This window comes from Pundamilia nyererei, unplaced genomic scaffold (genome assembly GCF_000239375.1).
Source record: "Pundamilia nyererei isolate P.nyererei 1_Seehausen unplaced genomic scaffold, PunNye1.0 scaffold00149, whole genome shotgun sequence".
NCBI classification, from domain to species: domain Eukaryota; kingdom Metazoa; phylum Chordata; class Actinopteri; order Cichliformes; family Cichlidae; genus Pundamilia; species Pundamilia nyererei.
Window position 1 is genome coordinate 798,327 of NW_005187550.1, and position 11,489 is coordinate 809,815.

Sequence of the window (11,489 nt, forward strand, 5' to 3'; positions counted from 1 at the left end):
CATATTCCACATGCTCGCTCATTTCGCACTAGTTTTCTTCAGTGCACTAAAATACTTAAGGAGATATATATCCCATGAAGCCCAGAGCAATAAACTCTTCACTGAATAACGTTGGCCTGGAAGTAACCATAAACCGCAGACGAACGCAGTGCAGCTTTGTTTCATTTTATTTGATTAGATTTTCTTATGCTACATCTTTGCATCATGTCTGAGATTCAGGGGCCGAGCCTTTCCCGGGCATAAACATCGCTGCTACGGCGCCAAGGATATCTGTTGCTCTTAAAATAGCTGCACCAGAAGGCATGAAATTATGCATGTGTTACAGTGGCCATCAGGGATTAACAAAGGTGTTCTATTTTATGCCTCTTCTCCAACAAACGCACAGAGGGAAGTACTTTAACCGCTCCTCCTTGTAATGCATGATAATGAGCCTTGTATTGAAATGTAAGACAAATTATGGTCTATGGAGACAATTACTGCTGCCTAATATTCACGTGATGTCACAGAGCCAGAGCATGCAAGCATGTGGTAGTCATAATATCACATGACCGCAGAAACTGTACAAGACACTCAGACTGATATGGTCAAAGTGTTAGCAGCTGGATGTTGCTTTCATCTAGTAAGTCTGTGTGCAGTTTTGACGATTCGTAGTGTTTACACATGCCTTTGGGCAGAGGTTATCAGTCGTCTTATGAACTGTAATTATTATGTAATAATCAGATGCTCAAACTACCTCAACTGGCTCCTTTCGATGTGGAGGAGTGAATTGCCACCTTATCGTGGTGGAGGAGTTTGTGTGTCCCAGTATTTACAGGGGCTATGTTGCCACCTGGTAGGGTCTCCCAAGGCAAAGTGGACCTGGGCAAGGGGCCAGATTAAGAGACTGCTATGAAAGGAATAAAATCAAGGAACCAGTGTGCCCTACCTGGAATAGGGTTACCAGGGCCCGACCCTGAAGCCAGGTCTGGTGAGGGAGCTCAAGGGAGAGTGTCTGGTGGCTAGGGCTCGGCCTATGGCTCCTGGTTGGGCACTGCCCAAAGAAGTGACATGGGTCCGCCCTCATGTGGGCCCACCACCCACACGAGGCGCCACAGTGGTCGGGTGCGATGTATGTGAGGTGGCAGTCAAGGGCGGAGGGATTGAAAAACTATTTCAGTGATCATGAGGATGTACAAATGGTGGGCGGGGAAGCGTGTTGGTTTGAGCAGAGAGTCAAGGAGGACATATGCGCTAGCCTTACTTTTATATGGGAATATAATCAGAATACAACCAGTTTGGAACCAGTTCAGTGCCCCATTGTAAGGCTATGGGTCGTAGATGATTTGTATTAATTGGTGCATGCTGACTCAGAATCATTGGTAATCTGTCTGCTTTCATAAATTAGATTCAATTATTTGCAAACCTTCACCAGTATTTCTGTCCTGTCACTCCTCTATTGTGACACAGTCAATAACTATAGTAACCTCACTGTGGACAGATTTTGCCACAGTGATACCTTCACAGCCGTGTCAGATTCAACACCTCGCTAGTGTCTTGACACCTAAACTGATGTCATGGTTATGGCGAATTTGGACCCAAAATGCCGACTCCAGGGCAGGTTTAAATAAACAAAAACAAACCTTTATTTACACGAGGCAGCAAATCCAAAAGGCAGACAAAAACAGGAAACACACGAGGGGGGAAAACACTCAGGCAGACAAACAGAACTCCACGACAGAGAACCAAGGAAAACCTAGGGCTTAAATATAAATGATGTATACAGGGAAAGATAACACAGCTGGGGAAAACAAGACTCAGGTGAACAGAATCAACTAACGAGAAAGAAGGAACGCAAAACCAACACCACACACTCAGGACAAGAGACTATCAAAATAAGACAGGAAACACAAAGAGAAGACTAAACACAGGAAACAGAAACACAGACTAGACACAGTGCACATAGGAGGACAGGAAAACCATGAGAATAACTAACAGTGATAACTACAAATGCCAAATATGAATGAAAACACAACCTAAGCCAAGGTAATATTCAAAACTACAACAAACCAAGTCAAACAGAGAATATCAAACAGAAACTGAGAGTCCAAAACGGAAAATGCTGGGCCAAAACCAAATAAAGGTTGAGTGGGTGTGATCTGCACTGCACTGCAGCAGATGTGATCCCATTGCGAGATGGTCTCTAGTGTTGATTCACTTCAATTAGCTGCAATCTCTGATGCAGAAATGTATTCAGTTTATAAGGAAAAACCTGGTGACTTCCCTGTTAACTTTACAGGAGTTCTCGCTTCCTGCTATTCATTTTTTATAAACACTTCTTGCTATTCATTCCATTTTCCTCCAACCCTGCTCTTTCATGCCAGTGCAGTTGACTGCACAACAGGGGGCAGCTTATATTCTGGGTACTGCTTAATTATTAATGTGCTTCTTAACACGTAGCCTAATCCGTCTACACAACTTGAAATACTGACACAGGGAGAAATCTGCAATCTTACTTGCAACCTTTGTCATAATATTAGAAGTTGACCCAGTTGCACCAGGTTTTACGGAGAGTGCAGGAACATCTGGATTTATGGTGTTAGGCTGGTAAACTATTCAAACATAAAACACAGTTAGTGAAAGCAGGGTTGCTTTTTCTTCAGGCCCATCCTTTCTATTCTATTCAAGAAAATTATGTAGCACAGTATAAATTCACCACAATGCATAATAATCAAGGAGAGGCTGCTGATTTATTTGCCGCATTCACTTATCTGCACAAAACTTTTGTGTCTTTTTGAAATCGTAATGAAATCAAGGAAGATCAGTATGCAAACATGCTCACCAAGATAATATTGACATGCAGAGTTTTGTTTTTGCAGATATAATATTTAGTGTGTTCATGATCTTAATTGAAACTATGGCATTTGCTTATTACACACACACACACACACACACACACACACACACACACACACACACACACACACACACACATACACTCACCCCACCCCCCTATAGAAAACCATCTGACTATCATGAATGCATGTATGCATTCACTCAACACTTTATTAGAGACAACATGCTAGTACCAGGTTGGACCTCCTTTTTGCCATCGTACTGCCTTGATTCTTTCAAAACTGCTGCAGATTTGTTGGCTGCACAACGGTGATGTGAATCTCCCGTTCCACCACATCCCAGATCTCTATTGCACTGAGATAAGTTGAGTAAAATGAACTCATTGTCATGTTCAAGCCCTGTGGTAATACAAGGATGGGCAGATTTAAACTTTAAAATACAGCTTTTGGAATGACTGCAACAAAACTGTAATAAGCACTATTGTATGTGTAAATATAAATGCATCAATAATTTACTGAGATTGCTGCAATGGTAACCTTTACCTTTCACAAGAACTCAGCTACTCAACTGTCACCTGGTAGCTTTAGTTGTCAAGTGCTTGTACTGAGACAGCAGAAGACATATAGTGGCCTGATCTGTGTGTTGGGGCTTCCAACATAGCCTGCAACAGAGGTAAGGTCAGAGCCTATTGATTTTTAACACTGCTCAACGAGACAGCAGGCTACTCAGTGAAAGACACCACTGTGGAGCCTGTGTAAAGAAACATGTCTGCAGCTCAGTTCCACTAACTGCTACATCCATTTCAAGTAGGTGTACTATTATGAAAAAGCAATGCAAGAAATCTCTATATGATTGCCTTCACGCTTTGATGCTTTCATCGTTTTATCACTCAGATCTGCAATCACCTCGAAGAAGAAAGGCAGCAGAAATGTGGCGCTTCCATTGCAACCTCATGCGCCGCGTGAGCACGGCCTTTGTATGCCCTGCAGTGTAGGTGGGAGGGAAAGTGGGGCACGGGGTCTTTAATGTGCAGGGTGGAATTATATATCCTTTTAATCATACTCCCCCACCCAGCAGCAGTTTAGGATGAGAGTGACAGAGAGCCAACACAAAGCTAATTCTGCCCCTGTCACATCCGATTGTCTCTTACCTCGCAAATGAGCAGCAGTAATGACACTCGCCTGATGGCCCATGCTCGTGCACATTTGCAGGGATAATGTTTGATAGAAATCAATCTGTGATAATATTGTGGATGGGAACACTGAGGTGATTTCCCTCAGATGGGTTTTGTCTAGTGTGAATATTTCAGCTGTGAGGGTGTCGCTTTCAGGTTCTCATTTCATCTTGGAAAGGACGCAGTGTTTTCCAGCATGCTTAACCAATGAGTGCAGAATGCAATTTCATTTTTGCCTTTATGCTATTTACCAGTGCGTGTTGTGGCAGTGAATGGAAGACTTTTACATTAAATTCGTTTAGAATTCTTGATTATACAACACAAAATGCTTTTAATAAATGGAAACTTTGCAATTCAAGTTAAATAAACTGGGTCACTAAAACTATGGCTATGATTAGTCACATGTTGTAGTTCTTTACCAAAGTGCAAAAATCTAATTATTGTGACTCAGTAAATACAGGAATGTTGCCAAAGAAAACTACATTGAATAATATATAACTTGTATAGTTTAATGATATTTGTGTTCCTCAGGAGGGAATGACATCCATTCTATCCAATCCACAGACTGTATATCAAAGATGGCCATAGCCATGTCACCCATTGGCTGGAGAACTGTGTATTATTTTAAATGTTAGAGAGTGTAGAAACATCTGTTAGGCTGGTAATGTTAGTTGTCAGCTAAAGCTAACAAGTTTGGTTAGCAAGATGCATTCTGTATAATAAACTGTACTGCACAGATAGATGCCATAGAATTTCTGAGACTTTTTCCTGGAGCACAGACTTCTTAAAGTTTCTGTATCACACAGAAAACTTTATATGTCAAATAATTGCACCAAAATGTCTCCAGAGAGCACCAACCATCACAAACAGGGTCAAGCTGTTCACATCAGTGAACAGAATTAGCCGAAGTGAAGCCTAGAAGACAGCAATGGGTTACAGATACCTAAAGAAGTCAATCAAAGTCCCTCACTTTAAGCCAAAATTACAAATGGCTGATTTTTAAAAATAAATAAATAAAATACACACCAACAGTAAGTTTATTAAGAAGGGAGTAATTATATGTGGGAAACAAACCCATTCTTGTATCCAGCTGTAAACATGTTAATCTCATCTCTGAATTTGGTATTTCCCATAGAGAGAGTTTGAAAGATGGACTTTGCTTCCAGGTCTGAAAAGTGAAGCCAACATGTCCTGATCCAGATATGTCAGGGCCATGAATTACACAAAGATTTGCCTTAAGCAAGTTTTATTTTTAATGACCAAGCGGGAAGCTCCAGTGGTTTAAAACAGACTCCTGGTTGTATAGAAGTCTATAGGAAAGTGGACTTCAGTTATTTCACTATGTTACCTCAGTAAACACTTTTCTGATGACTTTATGAGATTTTTCACCAATTTTAAGGTCACACTGCACAAAACGTCAATTTTACGCATTTTGTTCTTTCTGAGATTCAAATAGAAGCTAATAGAGCAAACAGCTGTATCAGCTGGCTGATTGTATTGGCTGATATTAGCTCTTCGCATTACATTAAAAAGGAGGAGACCAGAAACATCCTTCAAACACTTATGAGTGTTGATGTTGCATAGTTTGCCCACCAGGGGGCGATCTGTAACTTCCTGTTGGCAACACACATTTGGAATGGCACAAACACAAAAACCCGCTGATCTGTGCACTGTCAGTCATAGTGTGAATAAATAATCACACATGATAAATGTTAGGGAAATGTGTTTATGTTTTATGTTTCTGAAAGACAAAACACTTTAGGCCAATAAATTGGAATATCAGGTTTTTAAATTACCACATATCGGTATCAGTATCAGTCTTGAAAAATCCTAAATCGTTGGGATCTATTGGGATCTAACGTCTTGTCATCTAACTTCTTGTCATTAGCCAGTTTGCGTAGGGTTTCACAGTCATACACTCTTTGCTCGTTACTTACAGTTTCAAAACACGATAATGATGATGTCACCATGTCTACATCCACCTACTGCCTCTAGTATTTTTTCATGGGAGTGTACGGGACTGACTTGGGCTCGTAGCCCACCTGAAGTGGCTGTTGGCAGCATTGCAGCTTCATTTGTCAGCCATGGGGGTGGCCGCTTGATCCAGACATATCAGGGCGGTGAACTGCACCAAAATGTACCAGTAATGAGATGATGAGTAAAACAGCAGTAATAAGGTTTATTACATTTTAATTACTTGTGCAAGTGTTAAAAGATCAGTGAATAAATCTAGAGCCCCAAACTTAAACAGGGAACATTAATTAGTCCAACAATGACCTGATATAATGATGCTGAGTAATATCCCTTTTCCCCTAATTTCATATAGCTCCATGAACTTAATGCGTGGATATGGTGAGAGCCACTAACAACACCATGAATTATAAATTTTTTCCGGCGACAGAACATATTATGGGATCAGAGAGGCAATATGAGCAAATCTTCCTTTTTATTCATGCCAGTCCTGTTTAATGAATCACTGGGAGATTGCTCTCACTGTTGCCATTAATCAGAGCTCCTCTGCTGCTGATTGAGGAGGGTAATATGAACAGGAATACCAATGAGTGGAGGAATGTGCACGGGCTGAAAAATGGCAGAATAACTCAGCCATTCAGACAGCCAAGTGCTGTGTGCAGTCTAAACACAACCTTGTCCCATCCTTACCAGGAATGAAGTCTATTACCATTTGACCGTGTTCTCAGATAGGGATTATATCTGCTGCACACCCACTGAGACTGAGACAATTTGTTTTTTGACAGCTATTGGAAAACCGTGTACCACAGTCATATTGGTACTTTGGAAACAGCATGATGCAACATCTAAAACACAAATTTGTTTCATTGATTGAAGAAAACTGGACCAGACTCAGGCACTGGGGAGCTTTGCACTCATAAATTGAATCTATAAATTTGCCTGCATGCAGTTAATGCCCCGAGAATAAGGATAGTTTTTAGAACTCATCTGGGGGTTTGTTTTTCATATTTTGAATCTTCCATTCACGTAATTGTAATTTCCAAGCCTTTACAAGTAACTGTAACTCACATTAGTGACCAAGAAATTTAAAGGAATAATTTCACAGTGCAGAGAGCATGTGACATACAGGTCTGCGGATACGTAACAAGCACCATATTAGGACAGGGTGGCATAAATACTGGAAACCAAGAAATAGTGCTGCACGCCACAGGCAGATAAAGAGTTCGGTTTGGGCGCTGGGGTGACTCTGGTATTGTGCTTCATTGTGAGCAACATATTGTTATAGGGACAGCTATTATTACTGTTTTAATATACACAATCAACCCAACATTTGTCTGGTAGAATTTCCTGATTTTCTACGTGGTCCTGAATGTCGCAGCGACTGATTCCTGCCTGCAAACTCCTTCAAAAACCCAAATTCATCGTCTTTAAGCTTCAGTATTTGAGATATAATGAGGTGACTGTGGCTTGATTGGCTGGAAGAAAGGGAAACAGCTGCCCTGGCTCCTTCAAAGCAGTAACAAAATTTTACTTCCATCATCCTAACACATTTTCTTTGTTTTTGGCTTCTTTTTTTTCACCTGTCAGCAGAGCAGACAGATGCAGAAGTTTCATCAATCGTCATGTCTAATTTTTGTCCAAAGAGTGAATGAGAAGCCAGCAATATTACAACTGCCGTATTTGATACAGGCAGCATTAGGCAGCGTTTTGGTTTATTTCAGTTTCATTAGCAAACTGGAACACCGTGATGCAATGTTTGCAAGGCACAGACTTGGATTATTTTTGCATCACACGTTCTCTTAAGCCCGAGGGCACACGTATGCGCATATATTTTCTCAATAACTGTGCTCACATAAACACACACAGATCCCGATGTGGAGATCATGACTTATCACACACAGCGCTCCATCATACAGTCACCCACATCTGCTGCCCTTTCCGATTACTCCATCCTCCTTTACCTCCCCTTCTGCCGAATCCTTTTTTCTTTCCCGCTCCTGCAACCATCCGCGTTATCCCCCCATGCCCCGGCCCCCGACTTCCTTTTCTTAGTGCTCTGCAGACTATCCTTCCGTGCCAACCAAAATGAACAGAATTCCTGAGGACATTGGAAGGTAGCCGGGACGCACGTCAGCTGGCACATTTTTACTCTGGTGTGATGTCCTCTGAGCCTCAGATGGCATGTTAACAACCTGGAAAAAAGGACCACAGAGTGGTTTCAATACACCTCGCATGATTGAAACCGAAAAGTGTTTGTTTTTTTTTCTTCACATGTGCACACTGGTTAGAATGCCAGCATTAGACAGCAGGTATGATTTTTCCCCCCACCTTCCTCTGAATGGGTGGAAGCATTGATGGAAAATACCATTGTTGCATTTCAGCGACTATACGGGACAATCAGAGGAGCTCTGTCTGTTTGGGCAGATGCAGTTTGCTGCAGTCTCTGCAGGTCTTTTTGGGGTTTTTTTTTAACCTCTTCCACCATTTCCAGAGAAGGATAAATGACAAAACCATGTCAGGCTGGCGATGCAAAGAGGATAATTAGGATTCACGAAACACAGTTTGTCCTCAAAAGCAAATCACATCCCTGGTGCTCAGGGGCTACCAAGGCACAGATCATTTTATATATCAGCACCTAGCAACTGGCAGATGGAGTGAACTTAGTGCAGGCTGCCAAAGCTGATAGGACACTGCAGGACTGCAAAATGAGCTGTGATGATTCCCCTGCTGAGGCCAACAAGGGAGACATACCTCATTAAGATGCAGCGCATCCTTGAATGCCCGGCCACACTTTACAGCAGCAAGTTGCTCTTTTGCAAAATATATTTACAGAGCTATTGAAAACACACCATTTGGAAGCAAATAGCTGCAAAGCAAACACACACCAGCTTGGCAGTAACAAAATGTATTTTATTAGAGCATCAAATACAAGTAAGGCTGTATAATTTCCAGTTCAGATGAGTAACATTGCACATTGAAGCAGTGGCACACACACAGTATCATAACATGGAAAACAATAAGGCCTTTGTATGAGACGTGTAGGCTATTGTTGCTATTGATTACTGCACGGACATGCTGGCAAAACCACATAGTGAGTCATCGGGAATTCTGTCCATCTCCTTATTAGTATAATACCATAACGCTGCACTGCATGGAGAGGGACAGGCCATTAAAACGGCACCTGTGGTGAGGGCATAAACATGTGTTCCTCATAAATATCCATCCTGAAGACGACTACAAAAAAAAATCCCCACCTCTTTTTCTACATGCAGGTAGACGAATACTCTCATTACAAATCCCCTTCGTGTCTTGAAGGAAAGCAGAGGTGAATGTTGTCCTTTATCTGCTTTGATGTGGCATGTTCGAGGGTCCCTGGAGGCCCTTGGCAGACTCTCGCTGCTGAGACTGCAGGTACTGTATAAACACACCAATCCGCAGCTCAATGTCACCCACCGCCTTCTTAACAGTCTGCTTATTTTTCTCTCATCAATATAGCCTACCTATTACTAACCCTTATTCGTCCACAGCTTAATTCTGTAAATTACAATTTATTGCATTAACCTGCTGATGTCACCCTGCCTTCTCGTTATTAGAAGAGAAGCTGGATTAGTGCAGAACGAAACTCATTTAGATACTTTAATGCTAAAACAAAGGAGGGGCAGAGAAGATATGAAACAGAGGCAAGAAAATAAAGAGTTAGAGACACTGAGAACAAGAGCCGCGAGAAGAAAGAGAGACAAAAGCGAGGGAGAGACTCCTGGGACGGACCAACAGGGCTGCGGCGAGTGGAGCTTAATTTCCCAACACCATCTGTTACCAGTCCCTGGATTGAAAGCTCCACTTATGTCAAACCTCCCACCACAGAGTCTTTTTCTCGTCTGTCCCCAGTAACTCTTCGCGCTCCACACCTATGTAGCATACTCTATCTTCCTCTACAGGGCAAGATAAGACACTTAAGATGAGATAATCTCAATCTGAAAGCAATTTTCCAGCTCGTGGCAAGGAAAAAGAAAACCATGCCGTGCTGGAAAAATATGCTCAACTTTACCAGCTCACTGCACACTTAATTAGTAGAGTCTTCATACAGGAACTCCGTTCTGTTGTGTCGCGGTCCAAATGATCTCGATAAACTCAGTGTTTAATCTTTGCCGACTGGCACAGATTAAAGGAAAAGCCCATCGGGGCTGCCCGGTATATATAGGGCTTTCTACTGGGAAACAAGAGCCCATGACACAAAATGTGTCAATGGAAGTGGCTCCAAGGTACTGCCCCCCCCTCCCATCCCTTTTTTCCCGGTGGTGTGTACACTGAGGACTCCGGTAGAGAAGTGTCTGACCTACATTTAACAGTGCAAAGGCATGGAAATATGTCAAACTGCAAGGTTGAACAGAATTATATACATTATGTGGAACACAGAGCTTGAGCGTGGTCCCTAACTTGCACATGTTACATCAGATTGGACAAAGTAGTTGCTGCACTTTGGATAATGCTATTTTGGGGGTAGAGGTTGTCATTTTTAGCAGTGCATTAGTGCCTGTCAGATTGCATTTTCCTTGTTGTATGCTATTATTCATTACTTTAAAGTGTGCACTCAATCTGCCACGAGGAGTTTTCCTCTCCTCTTTAGCTTCTTGCAATCATTTCTCCTACAAGAAGAAATTCTAACCACACAAGAAAGCGAGACACTGGCGCAGAAGCATGGAGTGAGGGTAACCCTGAGGACAGAGTATTCCTTGGCATTTTAATCACTTCATTTACAGTCTCTCAGGGTATTCTGATGCAAATTATCTGAAAAGGTCACACTGCAAAGAGGGATATCTATTCTGTTCCAAATGGTATTTATTTATAAACAGGTCCAAACACTGACTAACCTGTGTATTAGTATTATTTAGTCATCACTGACCTTCATATAAAAAAAGGTTTTAGATCGAAAAGAGTTAAAATACCTAATTTGTCAGGTGACCACCCTTTTAGTAGCAGCTTCAGCACATCAAACCAGTTTCATATTTTCAATGAAAGGAGCCCCCATGTGGCCACTCGTGTTATTACAGCAAAAGCTTTCTAATCAAACAAAAGCTGGTGCGCTCACTGGCCACTTAGGTACATCTGCTCAACCGCTTGTTACTTCAGATATCTAATCAGGCAATCAAATGTCAGGGACTCAGTGCACATACACACGATCAAGACGACCTGACGTGATTTTAGTGAGTTATAACTTGTTAACCTGCATGTTTTATGAGAATTGACAGCCTGAAATACAGAAAATTTCCAGTGAGAAAAATGAAAATGCCCAGTCAATCAAAAGAAGTCATTCGGGTTTGAGTTGATAGGAAGGCAAATATAACCCAAATAAACTTTTATTACAAGCAAGGTATGCAGAAGAGCGTCCCAGAACACACAACAAACGGAAGCTGGAAGCAGATTGGCTACAGCAGCAAAGACTGCAGCAGGTCCCCACTCCTGTCAGCTGAGAGGAGGAAACTGAAGCTACAGTTTGCACAGACTCTACAAT